This window comes from Mus pahari, chromosome 6 (genome assembly GCF_900095145.1).
Source record: "Mus pahari chromosome 6, PAHARI_EIJ_v1.1, whole genome shotgun sequence".
NCBI classification, from domain to species: domain Eukaryota; kingdom Metazoa; phylum Chordata; class Mammalia; order Rodentia; family Muridae; genus Mus; species Mus pahari.
In genome coordinates this window covers 106,395,230-106,417,715 of record NC_034595.1, presented here as the reverse complement: position 1 = coordinate 106,417,715, position 22,486 = coordinate 106,395,230, and the positions used below count along the sequence as shown (strand labels likewise).

The following is a 22,486-nucleotide window of genomic DNA, read 5'->3' as shown; positions in this document are numbered from 1 at the left end:
GAGAGAGAGAGAGAGAGAGAGAGAGAGAGAGAGAGAGAGAGAGAGAGAGAGAGAAAGTAAGTCTCCTTCAAACAAGCAAAAGGTAGAGAAATGGATAGGGACATGTATAAGAAGATCAGCTATGAGCTAGTGTTGAATTTATTTGTCAATCGTTCTCTAAGTAATTAACTTTTTAAAATTCGGTGAGGTGGGACACACTTCTAATCTAAGCACTCAAAAACCTAAGCAGGAGGACTTTGAGAACTGGGTCAGCCTGGGCTACATATTAATGTCCTGTCTCAAATTTCTTTCCTGCCACCCCACCCCCAAATTATTTGTAGACTTTGAATCTTGATTCCTGACTGAAAATCCAAATGTAAGAAAACAAACAAACAAAAACAAAAGGAAGAAAAAAATTCAACTGTATAGATGTTTTTAGAAGGGAAAAAAATCAGAAGACAGAAGAAAACTATTGTTTTCCCAATTGATATCCTAACAGATTTGAACTCCTAACTTGCTACTTATGGGGGAAGGAGGAGAGCAAGATTTGAGGATTTGCTTTAAAACCACTTCAAGAGTAAAGAAGGACTAGGAAAGAGAAAAAAAGGCAATTAGATATAACTCGGAATTCTGTAAATGTAAACTGAAAGATCTTGTAATATAGTCTGTATGTTTAAATCATTTAATTATTATTTTGATATTTTTAAAGACAAGGTCTTATGTAGCCCAATTGATTTCAAACTCACTAGGTAGTTTAGGATTACCTTTAACTACACACCAACACTCCTAACTTACTAAGTTTTTTTTTTTTTTTAAAGTCAGTATTTTAGCATTGTTTGGCATTACATACATTCATTAAGTCTATAATGCAAATATATCAATGTATCTAAAAAACATCTCCAACTTTATAATAAAGTTCCAAAGGACATGAAGCTTGCTGTGCTAGCATCACTTGGTTCCGGTGGAACTGGAGCACACAGCCACTTCTGGTTAGTTTCAATATGATGCAACCTCGGCACTTATCTAAATTTGTTTAAACATCTAAATGGCAGATCTATATAGGGCTTATATATCCATGTTTCAGAAGTGACAAAAAACTAATATTCAGGAATTATCTTTTAATTCTCTTGTCAAACTTCCCATTTATTTTACTATACCACCTCACCCCCCAAAACAGTTTGTCTAACATCCTGGCTTGCTGCCCACTCTTTCTCTCCAATTTCTCACACTACATGAAGGCCATGGCCAGGTATCAGCATGACATGAAAAGTGGGTGAAAAAATGGCATATGTACCTATCAGCAACAACGTAACTCTTAAACACTGTCCTAGGTATGATCCTCTGGAAATTCACCTGAAGTCAAATGAAAGTGGTAGCATGCCCTCTCCAAAGGGAAGGAACTGTAAGTAACAACTTGTGCTTAGAAACAAAGATATCATTCTGGACACAACTCACTTTTCACCAAATAGCATGGGAAGTTTTCATACCCTTTTGCAGTGGAGACAGGTACAGCTGGTTTTCTGTATATGTGTGCTAATGGAACTAATTGTCAGGGCTGAGTCCTGCGAAAGGCAATGCTTCTTTTCTTTTCTTTCTTTCTTTTTTTTTTTTGTTTTTTGTTTTTTGAGACAGGGTTTCTCTGTATAGCTCTGGCTGAGCTGGAACTCACTTTGTAGACCAGGCTGGCCTCGAACTCAGAAATCTGCCTGCCTCTGTCTCCCTAGTGCTGGGATTAAAGGCATGCACCACCATGCCCAGCGGTAATGCTTCTTTTTAAAAATTCAGCAATGCCTTATTTTTTAAATTCTACTCTACAAACAACTTCCTTCCCTCACCCAAACTGACTGAAGCGCCTGCTATGGGGCAGAGTGCGCTATAGTGAAAAGACAGGTTTCCTGTTCACCAGCCATAGAAGAATGGAGAGGATTCAAGGCTAAGTATCAGGTCCATTTAAAGAGCTGAATCTGTGAAATCACACATAAAGTGTGATTTCAATGCTCAGACCCCAAGCACTAGAAATAAAGTGGCTCAGTTTGCCCTGTGGTTCCACTGTCTGAGGAGCACTTACTTACTCCCAGTTCTTTATAGGCCTCATCCTACTCCCTTAAACCCAGCAGCAAATCCCACCTAAGTCAGTAATCCAAGTGGTAAAAAAAAAACATTTTTTTTTTCAAGTCTAGAAGCTATTTGGGACCTAAATGAAGCCTTGCTAAATAGGAATGGAAGGGCCTTGATATAAAACAAACAACCCTCTCCCCTTCCCTGCCCACCCCCAAACCCTTCCCTTCTTGCTGGTCTATCTCCCATCTTCAAGCAATTCTGCCTCAAGCCTTATAAACAACCAGTACCTAGAATGTTTTAAGAACACATTCTAGCCGGGTGTGGTGGCGCACGCCTTTAATCCCAGCACTCAGGAGGCAGAGGCAGGAGGATTTCTGAGTTCGAGGCCAGCCTGGTCTACAGAGTGAGTTCCAGGACAGCCAGGGCTACACAGAGAAACCCTGTCTCGAAAAAAACCAAAAAAAAAAAAAAAAAAAAAAAAAAAAAAAAAAAAAAAAAAAAAAAAAAAAAAAAAAAAAAAAAAAAAAAAAAAAAAGAACACATTCTAGTTGGACAGTGGTGACCAACACCTTTAATCCCAACCCCCCAGTGCACCCCTCCCCATGTGTGTGTCTCTGTCTCTTTCTGTGTGTATAAAGATCTCTGTGAGATCTCTTAGTCTCTTCCAGGCCAGTCTGATCTACAGAGACTGAGAGAAACCCTAACTCAAAAACAAACAAAGGAAGAGAATGCCAGGGCCAGGAACCAGGAGTGGGTGGGTTGGGGAGCAGGGTGGGGGAGGGTATAGAGGACTTTCAGGATAGCATTTGAAATGTAAATAAAGAAAATAGCTAATAAAAAAAATAAAAGAAGCCGGGCGTGGTGGCGCGCACCTTTAATCCCAGCACTCGGGAGGCAGAGGCAGGCGGATTTCTGACTTTGAGGCCAGTCTGGTCTACAAAGTGAGTTCCAAGACAGCCAGGGCTATACAGAGAAACCCTGTCTCAAAAAACCAAAAAACAAAACAAAACAAAAAACAAAGCAAAACTATAATAATAATAAAAATAAAAGAAATTTCTAATATCAGCAATTTTAAAAAACAAACAAACAAAGGGCTGGAGAGATGACTCAGAGGTTAAGAGCACTGTATCCTTCCATAGGTCCTGAGTTCAATTCCCAGCAACCACATGGTAGCTCACAACCATTTATAATGAGATCTAGTGCCCCCTTCTGCCCTGCAGGATACATGCAAGGCAGAACGCTATATACATAATAAATAAATCTCTTTAAAAACAAACAAAACAACAAGCTTTGCTACCCAGACATAGTTCAGATCTTACCACACAAATACATAGTAACAGGCTAGGCATTACTGCAAATGTCCAACTCCATTTCTGAAGGTTGTGATGTGGTAACTGGGGTTTTCTCACCCACTGCCAAGTTCCTCGAAATAACTACTGAGACTTCTTACATATGAATAAATGCTTACACTATAAGCTTTGGTTTGTTCCCCAACTAGCTCATAACTTAATTACCCATTTATTCCATTCCATATCTCCTCAGAGTTCCTGCTGCTGACTATTCCCCGGAATTATTCTCTCCCTCTCTCTCCATCTCCCTCTCCTTCTCTGCCAGAACTCCCACCTCCTATTTCTTGCTTCAGCTCACTGGCCATAGGTTTTTTCACTGCTAGGTGAATGCTTCCACACAATACATATTCTGTCTACATAAGACACACTCTTTTGGCACATGCACACATACACAAACATAAAATTTAGAGGACAAAAAGATGGCTCAGTTTGTAAAGCTTGCAATACACTTATAATACACAAGCATGAGCCCCTGAGTTCAGATCCAGAGCATCCATGTAGAAAACTGGGCACTGATAGTTACTACCTATATTTCCAGCACTGGAGAACCAGAAACAAACAAATATCTGAAACTTACTTGCCAGTCAGTCAGCCTGGTATGTAGGTGAAAGTGAATCAGTGAGCCCCAGAATTAGTGAAAGACCGTTTCAAAAAACTAAGGTGGACGCCCTGGGAGTTTTGCCAGACAATAAGATTACATACCACTCTTGTAGAAGGCTTGAGTTTAATTCGGCTTCAAGGCTATCTGAACCCTCTGGCCTCTCAGGGCACCTGTACTCAAATGCAAATACCCACACAGAAATATACATACATACATACATACATACATACATACATACATACATACAAATAAAAATAAAACTTACGGGCTGGTGAGATGGCTCAGTGGGTAAGAGCACCCGACTGCTCTTCCGAAGGTCCGGAGTTCAAATCCCAGCAACCATATGGTGGCTCATAACCATCTGTAACAAGATCTGACTCCCTCTTCTGGAGTGTCTGAAGACAGCTACAGTGTACTTACATATAATAAATAAATCTTTAAAAAAATAAATAAAAAATAATAATAAAACTTACAAAAATGCTGTAGGGTTATCAAGGAAGGCACTTGACATCAATCTCTGCACTTTTTTTTTTTAAGATTTATTTATTATTATACATAAGTACACTGTAGCTGACTTCAGACACACCAGTAGAGGGCATCAGATCTCATTACAGGTGGTTGTGAGCTGCCATGTGGTTGCTGGGATTTGAACTCTGGACCTTCGAAAGAGCAGTCAGTGCTCTTACCCGCTGAGCCATCTCATCAGCTCCCCAATCTCTGCACTTTTATAGACATACATGGACACACACACACAAATCTCAGCATTCTAAGAGATTGAGGCAGGAAGACTGCTTTGACTTTAAGGCTGATCTGGGCTGAGGTGTAATACCAAGGAGGAGTTGGGGGCACCAGGCTGAAGAGATGGTTCAATGGTTGCCACATGGGGCTAACCACTGTTAACTTCAGTTTCAGAGGCCCTCTCTGGCATCCAAAGGCACTACATGCATGCAGTATACAGATACACTCATGTAGGTAAAACATCCATACACATAAAATAAAAATAAATAAATCTTTTTTAGGGCTGGAGAGATAACACTAAGTTTAAAAGCACTAACTGTTCTCCCAGAGGACAGGCATAGAGCTTACCTTTAATCCCAGCATTTAGGAGGCTGAGGCAGGTCCATCTCTGTGAGTTTAAGGCCAGCCTGGTCTACATAGTGAGTTCCAGGGCATGCAGAGCTACATAGCAAGACCCTCTAAACTCCACCCCATCAAAAAAAAATCTACAAAACAAACACACACACACACACACACACACACACACACACCACACAAAACAATTATATATGAGAAGTTACCTTGACTCAGAAGTGTTTCTGGTCTGGTTTCCCACACATGTAAGTCTATCTGTAACAACAAAAAAGGTTGCTTTATCATATTGGGGCTGTGCTAACAGCTATAGAAACTACATTTTAGGAAAGAGCACACAAATCATCCTCTTTACTACTTCCTCCCCCATCTCTCCCCTTTATTCACTAAAGCATCTAATTTTTTTAACACTGAAAAATCAAGTAGTAACTGGACAGCAGTGGTGCATCCTTTTAATCCCAGCACTTTGGAAGCAGAGATAGGTGGATCTCTGTGAGTTTCAGGCCAGAATACACAGAGAAACCCTGTCTCAAAAAAACAAAACCAACAATCCAAACAAACACTAAGTCATGAATGATAAAAAATGGAGAGCAGATATGGTGGCACATGCCTTTAAAAACAGTGCTCAGATCTGAGATCAAGGTCAGCCTGTTGTACATAGTGCTGTCTCTGAATGGAGGGAGGAAGGGAGAAAGGGAGGGAAAGAAAAGGAAGGAAGGAAATAAATCACAGAAACACTAAATAAACAGAGAGACAGGCACTGGCAAAATGGCTGTCAAGCCTAATGAGTTCAATCCCTGGAAGCCATACCAGGTAGGAGAGAACCAACTCCCAAAAGTTGTCCTGACTTACCTACCTACACACACAGAGCCACGTACACAGTAGATGATTCCATTCATGAGCCATCCACACTAGGCAATTCCATAAAGACAAAAGCTTAGGAGTTGCCAGGGGCCATGTATGGAAAGTGAAATTTTACTGTGTACCTCTAGGGCTTCCTTTTGGGGTGACAAAAATATAAAATTAGGTAGGAAGGTAGTTGTGCAATATTGTGGATACACTAAATGCTACTAAATCTTTCTCTTTAAAATGCTTTAATTTCCTATTATGTGAATTCTTCAAAAAAGAAAAGGTGGGAGTTAAAGTGGAAGTGGGGGAAGCTTTTAATCAGTAAAAGCAGGCTACATCCACCTCCACAAATCTTCTCTGAAAAGGTCCCCTAAGTACATGCCTGAAGAACCATCAAATCCTTAGTCTGAAGAAGGGTCTTAACCTGGCACCCTGATGTTTACTTATTTCTTATTCTTTGAAATGGGGTTTCTCTGTATATCTTTAGCTGTCCTGAACTCTTATAGACCAGGCTGGCCTCGGAACTCAAGAAATTCACCTGCCTCTGCCTCCCAAGCATTTTTTTTTTTTTTTTTTTTTTTTAGCATTTTGCTTTTTGAGGGGTTTGTTTTGTTTTTGAAACAGGGTTTCACTATGTAGCTCTATCTAGCCTGGGAACTTGCTATATAGACCAGCCTGCCTTTGCCTCCTGAATACAGGAATTAAAAGTGTGTGCCATCATATCCACCTTACCCTGGTTTATTCAAGGTGAAGTTATTCTTTGGGGAGGGTGAGTTGTTCAGTAGCTGGCAGTGGTACAGCAGATCCCAACTTCTAATGTCTATTACAGCAGCATCACTAGCCTAGCTGCAGCCCAAGGTACAAAATTCCTCTGTAGCCAGGTGGTGGTAGCACACATCTTTGATTCCAGCACTAGGTTGACAAAGGCAGACGGATCTCTGAATTCAAAGCCAGCCTGGTCTACAGAGTGAGTTCCAGAACAGCCAGAGCTACACAGAGAAACCCTCCTGTCTCTAACCCTCCTCACAAAAGAATTCCTCTATAAAGTAAGGGCCATAATTATCCCAATCTCTACAGAAAGATCTTCCTAGGCATTTTATAAACGGACAAATCACAATTTGTTCTATCTGGAACACAAGAATCCCTGGGGGGTCCAAGTACTCTAGTCTTTCAGAAGACACTAGGAAACCACTATCAATCAAGGCACATTTGCCAATCTGGTGGCCATGCTACTCCTCACCAGACAAAGATGCTGCTTAACTGTCCCAGTAGCTCTTACTCAAGCCATCAAAGTTGACTTATTTGTGATTAAAATAAGATCCAACTGCAGTTTCTTCCATGGACTAACCAGCCTGTAGGCAGCCTAGGGTAAGACTCCTAGCTCCACAGAAATTTAAGGGCAAACTGGAAACACCATCCTTAAAGAAAACTGGGAAAACCCGAACTTAATAAAAATCAAATCCAATACCCAATACGCTCCTACACAGCTACACCATCTAGTCTGTGGTACAGTGGAAAAGTGGGGTACATTACAAATGCCTACATACTGACAATATTGAGAGCCTCGATCTGCTGCCTAGCCCATAGGAACCTCTATAAACTAGGATCCATAAAGCCAGGCAGGCAGGCAGGCAGGCAGACAGACAGACAGACAGACAGACAGGCAAAAACACCACTCTGAGCAAGGAAAGACTGAGCCAACAGCAGGACACTGTTGCTGAGATACATGTGGCAAAGACAGGTGGCATAAATACACGATAAGATACTAGTTTTCCTTTTTAGAAAGAAAGTAGCCCACTATGGAAACTATAAGTAAATGGTATAAATTTCAAAGGTTAAAATGGCTGAGTTGTGCTTCAGGGTTCCAACTCTAACATCAAAAAAAGAAAATTATAAAACCATTTTTAGTTAAAATTTAAATAGGTAAACCTCAAATTACAGATTTGAGAGTAAATATAAATTTGTCACCAACTGTATAAAGAAACTCAGCAACAGAACTTTTAGTACTCTGATAATCACTTACTAGAAAGCACATCTATTTAGATAAACAGCAGCTTGCTACAGAGTGTACACCCTGGATTTTGTAGATGGACTAATCTAAGCATGCTATACAGTGCAAAGTTTCCAGACTACCACTTCCCAGGAGTACAAACAACCAGCACATGCCCAACTATGCCTGGCCCTTAAAAGGACCCTATGCCCTTTGGTGTTAGTTGCTTCTTGGAATCCTGGGTAAACAGTTGGAAGGACTATCTCTGGCTGTCTCTTATATGCTGGTGCTGGATATACACATGATACTTCAACTTTTATTTTAAAACAATTTATTGATCAAAACCTGTAAACACTCATTTATTCAAGAAATAAATTTGAGCAGAGCATGGTGGTACACACTTTTAATCCCAGCAGAGGCAGGCTGATCTAATAAGTTCGAGGCTAGCCTAGTCTAGTCTACAGAGCAGGTTCTAGGACAGCCAGGGCTACTCAGTGAAATCCTGACTCAGGCCCAATAAAGGGAAGAAATACTTTTGAGTGTCTGTAATGTAAAATATAATGGTGTAATGTAAAAGTGTACTAGTTGCTTAAGACAGTCAAGTACAGGGCTGGTGAGATGGCTCAGTGGTTAAGAGCACCCGACTGCTCTTCCGAAGGTCCTGAGTTCAAATCCCAGCAACCACATGGTGGCTCATAACCATTCATAACAAGTTCTGGTGCCCTCTTCTGGAGTGTCTGAAGACAGCTACAGTGTACTTACATATAATAGATAAATAAATCTTAAAAAAAAAAAAAAAAAGACAGTCAAGTACAGACTTAAATCTTTGCAGTCTTAGTGGAGAAAACATGGGAAACTACCCCTGTAAGATAACAGAAGAGAAGGATTCCACAAGGCAAATTATATTAACAAAACCCAAGCCAGGCTGTGTTCACTGATTTTTTTTTTTTAAAGGCATCAGTGCTTACACACACCACTCTGAAAATTGTTTTTAGACTTTAAAATTTTTAATTTCATGTTATGACTACGTGGCTGGATATGGATATGTACAGTAAACGCAGCTGTCTACAGAGGGAACAAGATCCCTTGTAAAAAATAAAAATAGAGCCAACCTGGTCTACAAAGTGAGTTCCAGGACAGCCAGGGCTATACAGAGAAACCCTGTCTCGAACCCCCCCCCCAAAAAAATAGAGTGTGTGTGTATATATATATTCATATTCTCTCTCTCTCTCTCTCTCTCTCTCTCTCTCTCTCTCTCTCTCTCTCTCTCTCTCTCTCTCTCTCTCTCTCTCTCTCTCTCTCTCTCTCTCTCTCTCGGGTGGGATGTGTATATAGTTTTCAGTCTTGACTGTCCTGGAACTCACTTTGTAGACCAGGATGGCTTCAAACTCAGAAATATGTTTGCCTCTGACTCCCAAGTGCACTACCACTGCCAGGTCCTCTAGAAGTTTTAATTACATTTATTGGGGGGGGGGGGGTGTAGAATGTGCAGGAGCAAACATACCCATTGCACGTGAGTGGGGGTCAGAGGACCACTTTTAGGGGTATATTCTCCATCTAACAAGTTGAGTCCTGGGAATCAAAAAATCATGTCCTCAGGCTTGGTGGCAAGCACCTTCACCATATGAGAGCCATCTGCAGATCTCCAAGTCCAACATGTAACAGACGGCACTACAAAGGAACTAAGCTGTCCAGTGGTCATGAATGTACCATGCTTACTTAGTCGAGTAGCCTAGTTATAAGGCAGTCCCCATGGTTATATTAAGTTAAAATCCAAAGACTAAACTACTATGCTAAAGATCAGATACCATGTCAACATTCTGAATAAAATCAACTGGTCCTGTTTTGACTCTAGAGCTAATGAAATCATATGAATATGAATGTGATAAAATTCTTTGTGCATATACACTGTAACACATCTTAAGGTTTTAAGTTCTAAAGGTATTTGTAGGTACTGCCACTTAGTCCTCACAATCCTGAAACAGAATGCTTCAGAAGCTCTTTACAGGTTGCATTAAACTGTGAAATCAAGATTTCTCTATCAGACAATCTAAAGGCAAGACAGGGCACGGCAGCTCCATTGTTCCCAGCACTCAGTTACACCACCATGCTAAGCTTTTACTTGGGTGGCGGATCCATCCTTATGCTTCAAAAGGAAACTGAAAGAAAGCAGAATTGAAAGAAGCCATTCCTCAGGCTACTTGGGATCAATAGGTTCTTTGTGAGAGAGAAACTCATTTTGGTACTGATCTTGTGCCAGGCACCAATGTGGGCTGGAAAAAAGTACAAATATAGCTTTAAGAGTTTGAGCACATACATAGGCAGACTAAGTAACAGTGCAAGAGCAGGATGGAAGCCTTAAAATGCTGATAAACATTCATCGTAATGTGGCCTCTATAGCCAAGACTCACAGGTGTGGTCTTTATTCACTCATTCAACAACTGTTTTCCAAATGCCAGGCTCCAGCCATGTCCCTTGCCTGCAAAGCCTTCTGCTTCCAAGCCTAGCACTTGGTAAATATCCTGATGAAGGGTTACAAAGAAAATTATGTCAGGTGCTTTTCACAGTGAAGGGATAATAGAACTGGGTGGGATGGAAATGCAGACAGAGTGACAGTCACTCACAAAGGATAGTCACAGAAGAGCCCTCAGATATGCTCCCACTGAAGGCACCTGCTTGTTACCTTAGTTCCATCTTCTGACCCACATGATGAGAAAGAACCAACACACACAGAGGAAGAATCTAAAATGAAAGCTTACCCAACACACAAATTTTAATTTTATTATACATAGTTCCTTTCAGCACCCGTCTTTCCTTGCCAATTAAGTTTAAAACAAGTAGAAGAGTCAACATCTTTTTGTTTGCTTGTTTTTGTTTTTCAAGACATGGTTTCTCTGTAAAGCCCTAGAACTCTGTAGATAGGCTGGCCTTGAATTCAGAGTTTCAACAGCCTCTGCCTCCCCAAGTGCTGGGATGAAAGCCCTGTGCCATCACTGCCCAGCCAACATCATTAATCCCAGTATTTGGAAGGCAAAGGAAGACAGATCTCGAGTTTGATGCCAACCCAGACTACATAGCAAGTACCTAGACAGTCAGGGATACACAAAGAAATCCAGTCTCAAAACAAAACCAAAAACTAAACAAATAAAAATATCCAACAAATCCTCTACCAAAGAACCATTCGTCATAAGAATTTGCCCAGAAGTAGGCTGGCTAAGGAAATCAAGCTATCAAGTAAACATTCCAAGTTACTTATCAATGAGGAATGAGGTAAAACACACATCCTATTAACAGGATTAAGATCAAATCCTCACTGTATGTTTGGCACACAACGTGACAACCCATCTATTATTTGTCTAGCAGGAGCTTTTTACTTTCATGAACTTTTTTGCTTCCTCCCAGTCCTACCTAATACAGCATGGTGACATACTGGGATGAGACTAAAAATTTAAAACAGTAATTTTTCTTTTAAAATCTAAAGTAACATGCTTTGGATTTTCCTAAAGTAGAGGAACATGGAAGGATAAGTATATGGGTAGAATGAGGTGACTTGTAATTTCCTATGTTTTCACTAGTTAGTTAATCATATTGTACCAGTTTTGTCTCAAAACTGCTTAAAAGAAAAAAGTAGAACATTAAATACATCTTTAAGGAAATGGTAAAATGTAAAAGAAAAAAAATTAAACTACTTCTTATGCCTTCACTTCCCCCTCCCCCACCCTCAGTATTTACCTGGTCTAACTAAGGCTCTTATAAGAAGAAGGGAGACAAAGATTCTGATAGGCCTCAGGACAGAAAGCATATATAGGAAACAAATAAGAGCCTGGGGGCTAGAAAGATGGCTCAGCAGTTAAGAGCACTTACTGCTTTTGCAATGGACCTAAGTTCAGTTTTCAGCACCCTATAATCAACCCTGTTCCCCAGGGGCTCCAACACCCTGTTCTGGTGTCAGAAGGAACCAGGAATGTGCATGGTGCACATATACACACATAGGCACTCACACATACACATAAAAATGAATTTTTAAAACGCTTGAGAGAAAGGAAATAAGGAAGGAAGAAGAGCAGACAGACTTTTGTACAGACCTCTATTATTTCTGAAAGCCTTTTCTCAAGTTCCTTCCATTGTCCTATGTACTAACTAACTACACAACGGCATGTGGTCCACTGTCCAACAAGGCCTATCATCCTCCATACAATCAACCTCCAACTATCAGTCTGTCTCTAGGAAAGGTCTGTGCTATCCCCAGGGCAGGCACTGGAATGGAAAGGATAACTGGGAAGGAGGCACAAGAAGGCCAAGCAACTGTGGGGTCCTGCAACACAGGCTATAGTTACATAAGCACCTATCTTTCATTTCACACCATCCAACTAGAGAAATGAGTCATAAAGCACCAGATTCAATCACATCATTAGGTAAGAATGCAATTCTCCAAACAAATAAGAGCAGCTGCTAAGCCATTAGTGGCACATACCTGCAGCTGAGCTCATATATGAGAGAATCACAGCAAGTTCAAGGCCAGCTTAGACTACAAGGTGAGACTATTATCTCAAAAACAAATAAAGGCTCTAAAAATAAGTACTAAATAACTACCTTAATATTTCTCTAACAGCATTCACACACACCTCCAATGTCTTATTAGCTTATTTTATCAAAAGCAGGAGGTAGGCCTTAGGTAGGAAGACTAAATATCTGAGGCTAGTTTAGGATACACAATGATCATTTTTAAAAAGAGGAAGGGAAAACAAGGCCACAGTCAAGGACATCTAATAGGTAGTTCCTTATTACCAGGGCAAATTTTTAAAAATTATTTATGTAAATGAGTGCTTTACCTACATGTATGTCTGGGCACCACATATGTGCCTGTTGCCCACGAAACCCAAAAGAAAGCTAAGGACCTACAAGAACTTAAGTTATGAGATGATTATGAGTCACCAATGAGTCCTGGAAATCAAAATTGGGTCCTCTAGAAGAGCTGAGCCATCCCTCCAGCCTCCACAATTTTTATTTTCAATTCATATGTCAATAAAACTGAAGACAAATGGAATTGCATTACTGTCCTTGGGGTGTACTCAGTAAACTTACTTTTGGACTGGGAAAACAGCTTCATGAACAAAACACTTGCTCTCAAGCCTGGTAGCCTGAGTTTGATCCCTGGAATCAACACAGTGCAAGGAGAGAACCAACTCCTGTACGCTGTCCTCTGACCTACACACACAGTGTTGTACTATGCATGCAGGCACACAAATAAATGTTCAAAAACCAGCACAGTAGCACACACCTTTAATCCCAGCACTCAGAAGGCAGAGGCTAGTAGATCTCTTTAGTACAAGGCAGGTTTGGTCTACAGAATGAGTTTCAAGCCAGTGAGTGCATAATAAGACCCTACCTTAGCACACAAACTCGCTAACACGCACTCAATACTCTCAGCTCCTCAACTAAATGATGTTCAGTATGTTGAACAAACTCACAGCACTAAGAAAAGAAATGTGGGAAGCTTGGAGGTGATGGACAAGAGCAGAACACCAAGCTCCACACTAGCTGGCTATACCCTTCTGATGATACCACATCCTAACAGCTGGGCCTGACACAGTTGCTTTAATGAAAAAAAGCAAGCACTGCATAAACTTCAGCATGGCACAGGAAATGAGGTGGGAAAAGTTTGATTATTAAATTTGGGAAGCTGCCAGGAAGTGGTGGTGGACGCCTTTAATCCCAGCACTTGGGAGGCAGAAAACAGGCGGATTTCTGAGTTCGAGGCCAGCACCTAGTCTACAGAGTGAGTTCCAGGACAGCCAGGGCTATACAGAGAAACCCTGTCTCAAAAAATAAAATAAAATAAAATAAAATAAAATAAAATAAAATAAAATAGGGGGAGCTATACAGTCCACTAATGAATAGCTAATAGCTAGTAAAGAATGAATAAAATTAGTTTTTGGTAATTCATGAGTAATACTTTCCAAATGGCCACTGAATTCATTAGACATCATTGCTTAAGTTGGATCTTACAACCAAGTATAGGAGACTTAAAGTTATGTTAGAGCCAGAGCAGGAACCCTTGAGACAGTACCTCCATGAATTTGGGAATCTTTCCATCAAAACCCAAACCTTGGCCAAAGATAAAAACAACCAAGGCTAAGAACAAGGTAGGGAAGAAGACAATGAAAAGAAAAATCAGGAAATAGGTTAAAAGATAAGAGAGTCAAAAAGGAAAAAGCAGGGACCCCACAAACATGGCCTGGCCCATCTCCTTTCCTTCTTTTCAGTTGAGGCCAGTGAAGGTTGAGTAATGTGCCAACATTCAAGAGAATAGGGACAACTCCCTAATCAATAAAATCCAGCAGGATCTCTATACCTGCTGGTTGAAGGAACTTCCTAGGGTAAGCAGAACTAGGGATGGGAGATGAAAGGCAAAGCAAGAAAAGGTGAGGAAATGGAGATGGGGGAAATGGCGGGAGGGGGGATGGAAGCAGCCGCCAAGTGTAGGAGAGCTTCCAAACATTAAGAACATCATTAGAGGGCTGGAGAGATGGCTCAGCTGTTAAGAGCACTGACCACTCTCAACCAGAGGTCTTGAGTTCCATTCCCAGCAACCACATGGTGGCTCTCAACCACCTATAATTAGATCAGATGCCCTCTTCTGGTATGTCTGAAGAGAGCAACAGTGTACTCACATATATAAAATAAATAAATCTTTTCTTTGTTTTCCAAGACAGGGTTTCTCTGTATAGCCCTGGCTGTCCTGGAACTCACTCTGTGAACCAGGCTGTCCTCAAACTTAGAAATCTGCCCGCCTCTGCCTCCCAAGTGCTGGGATTAAAGGCCTGTGACACCACTGGCTGGTTTAAATAAATAATTTAAAAAAAAAAAAAATTAAGAGCTCGGCATGGTAGTGTACACCTTTAATTATAGCACTCAGCAGGCAGAGGCAAGTGGAACTCTGTGAGTTCAAGGCCAGTCAGGGAGCAGTTGTATAGAGAAATGCTGCCTTGAAAACAAAAACAAAAACAAAACAAACAAAAGAACACAGTTAGAGATACTAACCAAAGGAACCCAGAGACACATTTATTATTTTGCTTAAAATATAAAACCATGGATAATACTGCAAAGAAGCCCAGTGACTGGGTCCTTCTACCTGACTACTGGCCTATGTTCTTAAAAATGTTCTTTAAAATGTGAGGGAAAACAAACCGTCTTCTTTGTTTGTTTTTCGAGACAGGGTTTCTCTGTATAGCCCTGGCTATCCTGGAACTCACTTTGTAGACCAGGCAGGCCTTGAACTCAGAAATCCACCTGCCTCTGCCTCCCAAGTGCTGGGATTAAAGGCTAAGAAAGTTCAGTGGAGTACCCAAGAATCACCCCTTCAGAGACTTCCACAAATACCACCCAAGAGTCAGTGTGGCAGAATTCTAACCATATTGAGCTGATTACACACAAAGTTGCAAACATAGGAGAGAAAGAAAGTCAAACTTCACTCAAAACAGCCTTCTCTCAAACCTAGTGGGGGGGGGGGGGGGCAGCAGGAGGCAGGGTCTTACCTGGCTCAGCCTGTCTGTGCAGTACACATTTTGAACAGCATTCCCACAGTCTCTCCCATAATTAGCAACATAGCTTGACACGGGAGGTCAGCAGTTAAGAACAATGGCTACTCGTGAGAAGTACTAGATTTGAATCCCAGCACCCACATGTGGGATAAGAAAAAGAACTGTGGGCAAATCTTAGGCCTTACATGCATTTACTCTCTCCTATAGGGCTCAGTATAGTAGTTGTCCAGCGTGCACAAATTCCTCGTGGTGGTCCACATCTATAACATAAGCACATTCGAGTAGAGGCAGAACTAGTTTAAAGTCATCAGGGACATAGCAAAACCAGGTTAGAATACCTAAGACTCCTTTTAAAAAAATATAGCTTCACATAATTGTATAATTTTCTCATAGAGCTACTCTGTTTTTAGAGACAAAGTCTCACTATCTAACCCCAGATACCCTTGAACTCCTTGGGCATCTCTACTTCTCCAAAGCTCACTAAAGGATATTCTCCCACACCCAACTTCCTACATGTGGTCTTTCAGAGTTTTGACCACCTTAAAAACACAAATAATTCACTGTTGTGCTTCTCCCAAAATGACTATTTTCTTTTTTTTTTTCCTAGCAATCATGAGCTTGTCAAATGAAAGAGAAAAATGGAGGGGGGGAGGGAGGAGGGAGAGGGAGGGAGGGGGAGAGAGAGAGAGAGAGAGAGAGAGAGAGAATATGAATGAATGAATATGAATGGTATCTTAGTACAAAACTGTTCTTGCTACATCCCGAACCTGTACAAATTAACAGAGCTGGACAGCAGAGACTTCACAGGATAAACAGGATAATTTTTATGAATATACAACTAGGCATGACAGCAAGCACGGCAAACATACAGCTGTTCAGGATGTTGAGAGGAACATCAGTTAAGCCCAAGGGCTCAGGATCAGCCTGGGCAACACAGGAAGATCCTTTCACAAAACAAAGCCATCACAGGAACCAGGCCTAACTATCAACAGGCCTAACCATGACAATGGCATTAAACTAATTCCCTCTCTCTTAAGAACGGCCCCCCAAAATCTGTAATCTATTTAAAAAAAAAAAAAAAAAAGACTAGTTACAAATCAGCACATGATAAACCTCAAGACTGGGCCAGTCTACTGCTCCACATTTCATCTAGCCACTCATTCATTAGTTTAATTACTGAGTTCTATAATAATTAAAAAAAAAAAAGCAGAATTTTACCATAAAGTGTTGTAAAGTATATTTCAGCTATACATTCAGGCCAAAAGATATAATTAGAGCAGAACTCTCAGATCCCAACAGGAAAAGGAGGTGCAGAAGCTCAGGTGCATGGCTTGGCAGAGTTTTTCATAGAGTCTACGCTCTTCCCACAGAACCCCAGAGCCCTCAGCTACATAAATACCAACTAGGAAAGGAGGAGTGGAGAAACCTACTTGTCTAATCACAGTTATTCATCTTGTAGCCAGTTCCTCTTTTTTGTTACTTCTTAGACATGACCCAATTAGCCTCCAACTAAATGCCCACTACAAAAACATCTGATCCCCCCTCCAAACCCCGATTGGGGGGGCAGGGGGAAGTAGGCCTGGCTGTCCTGGAACTCCAAGATTCATCTGCCACTTTGTGCACTGCCACTGCCCAAGCATCTGATTTTTATGATTGGTTGATATACACAAAACTTCAAACTCATTTCATTTTGTCTTTTTTTTTTTTGAGACAAGGGCTCATTATGCAGCCTTAGCTGGCCTGGAACTTACTATGTAGACCAGGCCTGCCCCTGCTTCTGGGGTGCTGATATTAAAGGCACGGTGCTACCACATCCAGCTAAAAGCTCTACTCTTGAGCAAGATATACAACAGAAATAGGAAAAAAGTACTGAGGTGCAGCTTGGTGGCTGAGCACTGTTCCATCCCTACTGACTCTGAAAGAAAACAAGTACATGGGAGATAAGTTAGAAACACAAGGAAATGTGACACACAGGATAAAGCACTAAGTACCTAGAGTTGAGCAGCATCTGCTAAAATTCAGTTCTACTTGGAACTGTGACCTTATTTGGAAAGAGGTCTCTTTCAGGTGTAATCAGGCAAACTAAAACAAGGTCACACTGAAATAGGGTGGGCCTTAACCAAATTACTATGTCCTTCTAAGGAAAGCAGTTGCACAGAGAGAAAGCTCTATGAAAAAGCAAAAAACTGATATGATGCAGCTACAAGTTTTAAGAGTAAAGAGGAGAGTTTCACAATGGCAAAGCAGTATATACCTAACAGGACTCTCCCCTGGCATCTGCAGTTGCAGCATACCCCTGACTGCACCCTGATTTCAGACATCTATGCTCTACAACTATGAGAGTAAATTTGTAGTTGTTTTTTTACAATAGAACTCAAAGCCTGGCTGGGCCTGGGGAAGCATCTCATGAAAAGAGGGAAAGGGAGTAAGACACTCCCAATGTCCACTGAGGCTGACACTTCATTATTGTTTGTTTATTTATATACTTATACTTGGAGACACAGTCTCTCTATGTAGTACTGGCCATCTTGGAACTCTCCATACAGATCAGGCTAGCCTTGAATTCACAGAAATCCTCCTGCCTCTGCCTCCCCAGTGCTGAAATTAAAAGTGGGTTCGACCAGGCCAGGTGCTCCACCTCATTTAATGCTCACCATGCCTGTGAGATAAAAAGCGATGAGAGCTGGGCGTGGTGGCGCACACCTTTAATCCCAGCACCTGGGAGGCAGAGACAGGTGGGTTTCTGAGTTCGAGCCAGCCTGGTCTACAAAGTGAGTTCCAGGAAAGCCAGGGCTATACAGAGAAACCCTGTCTTGAAAAACCCAAAAAAGTGATGGGAATGTGAAGAACACACAAAATGTCCAGCAATGGACATGTGAACTATGAGGAAAAGAAAACACAACTTAGCCAGGCGTGGTGGCGCACGCCTTTGATCCCAGCACTAGGGAGGAGGCAGGGGCAGGCGGATTTCTGAGTTCGAGGCCAGCCAGGTCTACAAAGTGAGTTCCAGGACAGCCAGGGCTACATGGAGAAACCCTGTCTCGAAAAACAAAAACAAAAAAAGAAGATGGTTCCGTGGGTAAGACAAATGCTAACTAAACACGAGGAACCCACATAAAAAGCAAGCTGTGGCAGCATGTGCCTATAATGCCTGTACTGAGAGTGAAGTAGGGCTCGGGGATGGAAGAGAGGCAACACAGCCTGCTGGACTCCACAAAGACTCATCTCAAAAACTGAGAAAGAGGGGGGCTGGAGAGATGGCTCGGCAGTTAAGAGCACCGACTGTGTCTTCTGAGGGTCCGGAGTTCAAATCCCAGCCAACCACATGGTGGCTCACAACTACCTGTAAAGAGATCTGATACCCTCTTGTGGTGTGTCTGAAGACAGCTACAGTATACTTCCACGTAACAATAAATAAATATTTAAAAAAAAAAAAACTGAGAAAGGTCTGGAAAGATGGCTCCATGGCAAATACCACTCTACCCACACTGGGCATCTAACAACTGCCTGTAACTCCAGCTCCAGGGTATCTCTGACACCTTCTTCCGACCTCTGAGGGAACCCACATTTATCCATGTTTTAACATACACACATTAAAAAAAAAAAAAAAAACATAACATAAATAAAAATAAGAAAGTATTAAGGTCCACTAAAATACAGACAACTAAGGAAACCAGAGAAGCAGGAATTCAGGAAGCAGAGGCAAGCAGATCTTCTATAAAGCAAGTTCCAGAATATCCAGAGCCACACTGAGAAACCTATCTTGAAAAACAAAAATAAAAATAAAAGAAGAAAAAATATAAAACAGCCTCTCACAGGTTGTTGGAAAAGGATTTTTACAGTTGTATTAAATGGATAGTCTTTAATACTAAACTCAGTAGTCAGGTAGGTCTTTGTTCATCGGATTGCAGTGGTGGGATAGTCCAGGGCTCCCACAGGGAGGAAAACACTCTGCCACAGAGTTGTACTGCCAGCTCAAATGGTCAATTTCTTCTTTTCTAATTATTAGTATGTAAGTATATGGGTACGCATGCATGTATCAGAATATGAATTAATAGGCCTGTCCTCTCCTTCCACTTTGTGGTTGTTTTCTGTTTTTTAACAATTTTTATTTATGTGGGAGGGCGGGGGGGGGGGTTATGCCTGCTAAGACATTTCATGAGCCCCAACCATGTTTTTGAGGCTGGGCATCTTTTATTTGAGCCACACCATGAACTCAAGTGATCAGTTTCTTTTTCTTTTTTTTTTTTTTTTTATTTATTTATTTATTTATTTTGGTTTTTCGAGACAGGGTTTCGCTATGTAGCTCTGGCTATCCTGAAATTCATTTTGTAGACCAGGCTGGCCTTGAACTCAGAAATCCGCCTGCCTCTGCCTCCCAAGTGCTGGGATTAAAGACGTGCGCCACCACGCCCGGCTAAGTGGTCAGTTTCTTAAACAATATTTCTAACTTGGAATCTGAAACTGACAATTTTTCAAATAGTTACATCAAATAATTTTACTCCAGTTTCTGTTCAGAATGGATCTTTTAACCACCTGTGAGATCATAGCATCGTGTACAGGTCATTTTATAATTAACAAAACCATTTCACTTGTACTATCCTCTAATCTCATAAATCAAAGTACATTATCCTCAGGACTAAGGATGTGTGCCTTAGTGGTACAACATTTATTTGCCTAGCATACATGAGGCCTGGGGTTTCATCCCTGTAAACTGCACGTGCATGCACTCACACACCATCCATTTAAATAAATACCAGATACTGTGTCACTGGTAGCAGAAACAAAAATCCCAATTTTTGTTTGAAAACTTTTTTTTGTTGTTGGTTTTTCGAGACTGGGTTTCTCTGTATAGCCCTGGCTGTCCTGGAACTCACTCTGTAGACCAGGCTGGCCTTGAACTCAGTAATCTGCCTGCCTCTGCCTCCCAAGTGCTGGGATTAAAAACCTGTGCCACTATGCCCAGTCATTAACCTGAGTGCTGTGAAAATAACTAGTTTTTCCACAGCCTTTATCTGTATTACGTAGTTAGCTGTTTACTCATCACCAGTGCAAATCTAACATAGCAGTAAGTCAAATAAAATGTTTTATGATTACTAGTTTTAACTTAAGGAACCCGTAAAAGGGTGCAGCAACTGCTAAGAGTTTATACAGATTACACTTTAACATTCACAGGTCAGAATAAGCAATGATCCCAAGGCTACAATCACCATCAAATGCTAATAACCCATAGAGGCCTCCAGCTTTAGTCATATAACAGAAGTCACAGACTCAACAAATATTTGTTGTATACCTTTTCAGGAGCTACATACAGGGTGATGCACCACCAGTAAAAGCTCAACATCAGGCTATGAGGCCTGAGGTCCAGAAATGCCCTGCAAAAAGAGGCTCCTAAATGAGGAAAATGAACTCAAAACACACTTCACAGAGCAAGAAAATGTTCAAGGTCTGTGAAGCAGAATGTGAGAATGGAATAGCCACCATCCCAACACGCACAAATCAAAATCATTATCTGCCCCAACAAGCACCCAGGACAGAACCTAAACCTAGTGGCCCAAGCCATGCAACCCAGGGCTCATTCTTGATCACCAGCTGAAACTCCAACCAGCCTCCTCCTTCCTTGATGTGAGCATGCTCCAGGCTTAAGCATGGCCTCCATCTAGTCAATCTATTCAAATCTTCAAAAGCCTGTTAGAGCTCTCTAGATGAAAGAAAGTTCACAATTTTTTCCAAGGCTCTAATCTTCCTGCATCTACTTCTCCCGAGGGAAATTTCTGGTCTTGGATAAATAATTATTGAGTGTTTATTATGTGCCAGACACTGCTCTGGTGCTGAAGACAATAGAGTCTAGTTGCTGTTTGTTGTATGAGAAATACCCCATCTCCTCTCCTATGTCTCTGACCTCACATTTATTTCAGACACTTCACTGAGCTCTAGAACTGGCTAGGTATCCCTGAGAACTACTGACCTCCACTTTTCCTGCAGGTCAGGCTCCCACAACTTTATCCTCAGGACTTCCCCGTCCGCTGCCACCAAGAGATGCTGAGTAAGCATTTAAATTACTAAATTAATATAGAAAGGGAATATAAACTAACAGACAAGCAGAAAAGTATTTATATTCCTTGTATAGAGTATATTTTATGATCACCACAGGACTGTTGAGATACAAGACAATCACACAAGTATTGCAAGTTAATAAGCATGTTTCATTCATCCTTACTGTTCTCAGTCTAACAGTCTTACAAAATAATTTATATAATCTCTCCCTCTTGATAAAATACATTATAAAATTTGGGACTACTAATTATTATCATGGCCTTTTTATCAACAGCAGAATGGACTCAACTAAATAATTCTTAGAACCATTTTTTATGTGATCTTAGCCTTTTTTTTTTCCCCTTAAGATTTATTTATTTTGCCGGGCGTGGTGGCTCATGTCTTTAATCTCAGCACTCGGGAGGCCGAGGCAGGCGGATTTCTGAGTTCGAGGCCAGCCTGGTCTACAAAGTGAGCTCCTGGACAGCCAGGACTATACAGAGAAACCCTGTCTCGGGGGGGAAAAAAAAAAAAAAGATTTATTTATTTTATGTATGTGAATACACTGTCACTCTCTTCAGACACACCAGAAAAGGGCATCAGATCCCATTAAGGATGGTTGTGAGCTGTGTGGTTACTGGGAATTGAACTCAGGACCTCTGGAAGAGCAGGCAGTGCTCTTAACCACTGAGCCATCTCTCCAACTCCTTAGTCTTTCAAATTGCAGAGATTTTACAAATGCTCTCTCAAAATTCTGATTTAGTAAGACAAATCACTGAAAGCATGGTAGCACATATCTTTAATCCTAGCACTTGGGAGGTGCATCTGTTTGAGTTCGAAGTCAGCCTGACCTAAGGCTACACAAAGAAATCCTGTCTAGAAAAACAAAACAAAAAGACAAAATAAAAAAAAAAAAAAAAACAGCGCCGGGCGTGGTGGCGCACGCCTTTAATCCCAGCACTCGGGAGGCAGAGGCAGGCGGATTTCT

At 41.2% G+C, this 22,486-nt stretch overlaps 1 protein-coding gene across 1 annotated transcript in view; it reads right to left on the bottom strand.

Moving 5' to 3' along the window:
- Gnb1 (G protein subunit beta 1) overlaps positions 1–22,486 on the bottom strand; it is a 69,742-nt gene that overhangs the window by 41,586 nt on the left and 5,670 nt on the right. Inside the window, exon 2 of the mRNA XM_021201231.2 lies at positions 5,289–5,337. The gene's annotated coding sequence lies outside the window, so the exon portion shown is untranslated. The remainder of the gene's footprint in view (positions 1–5,288; positions 5,338–22,486) is intronic.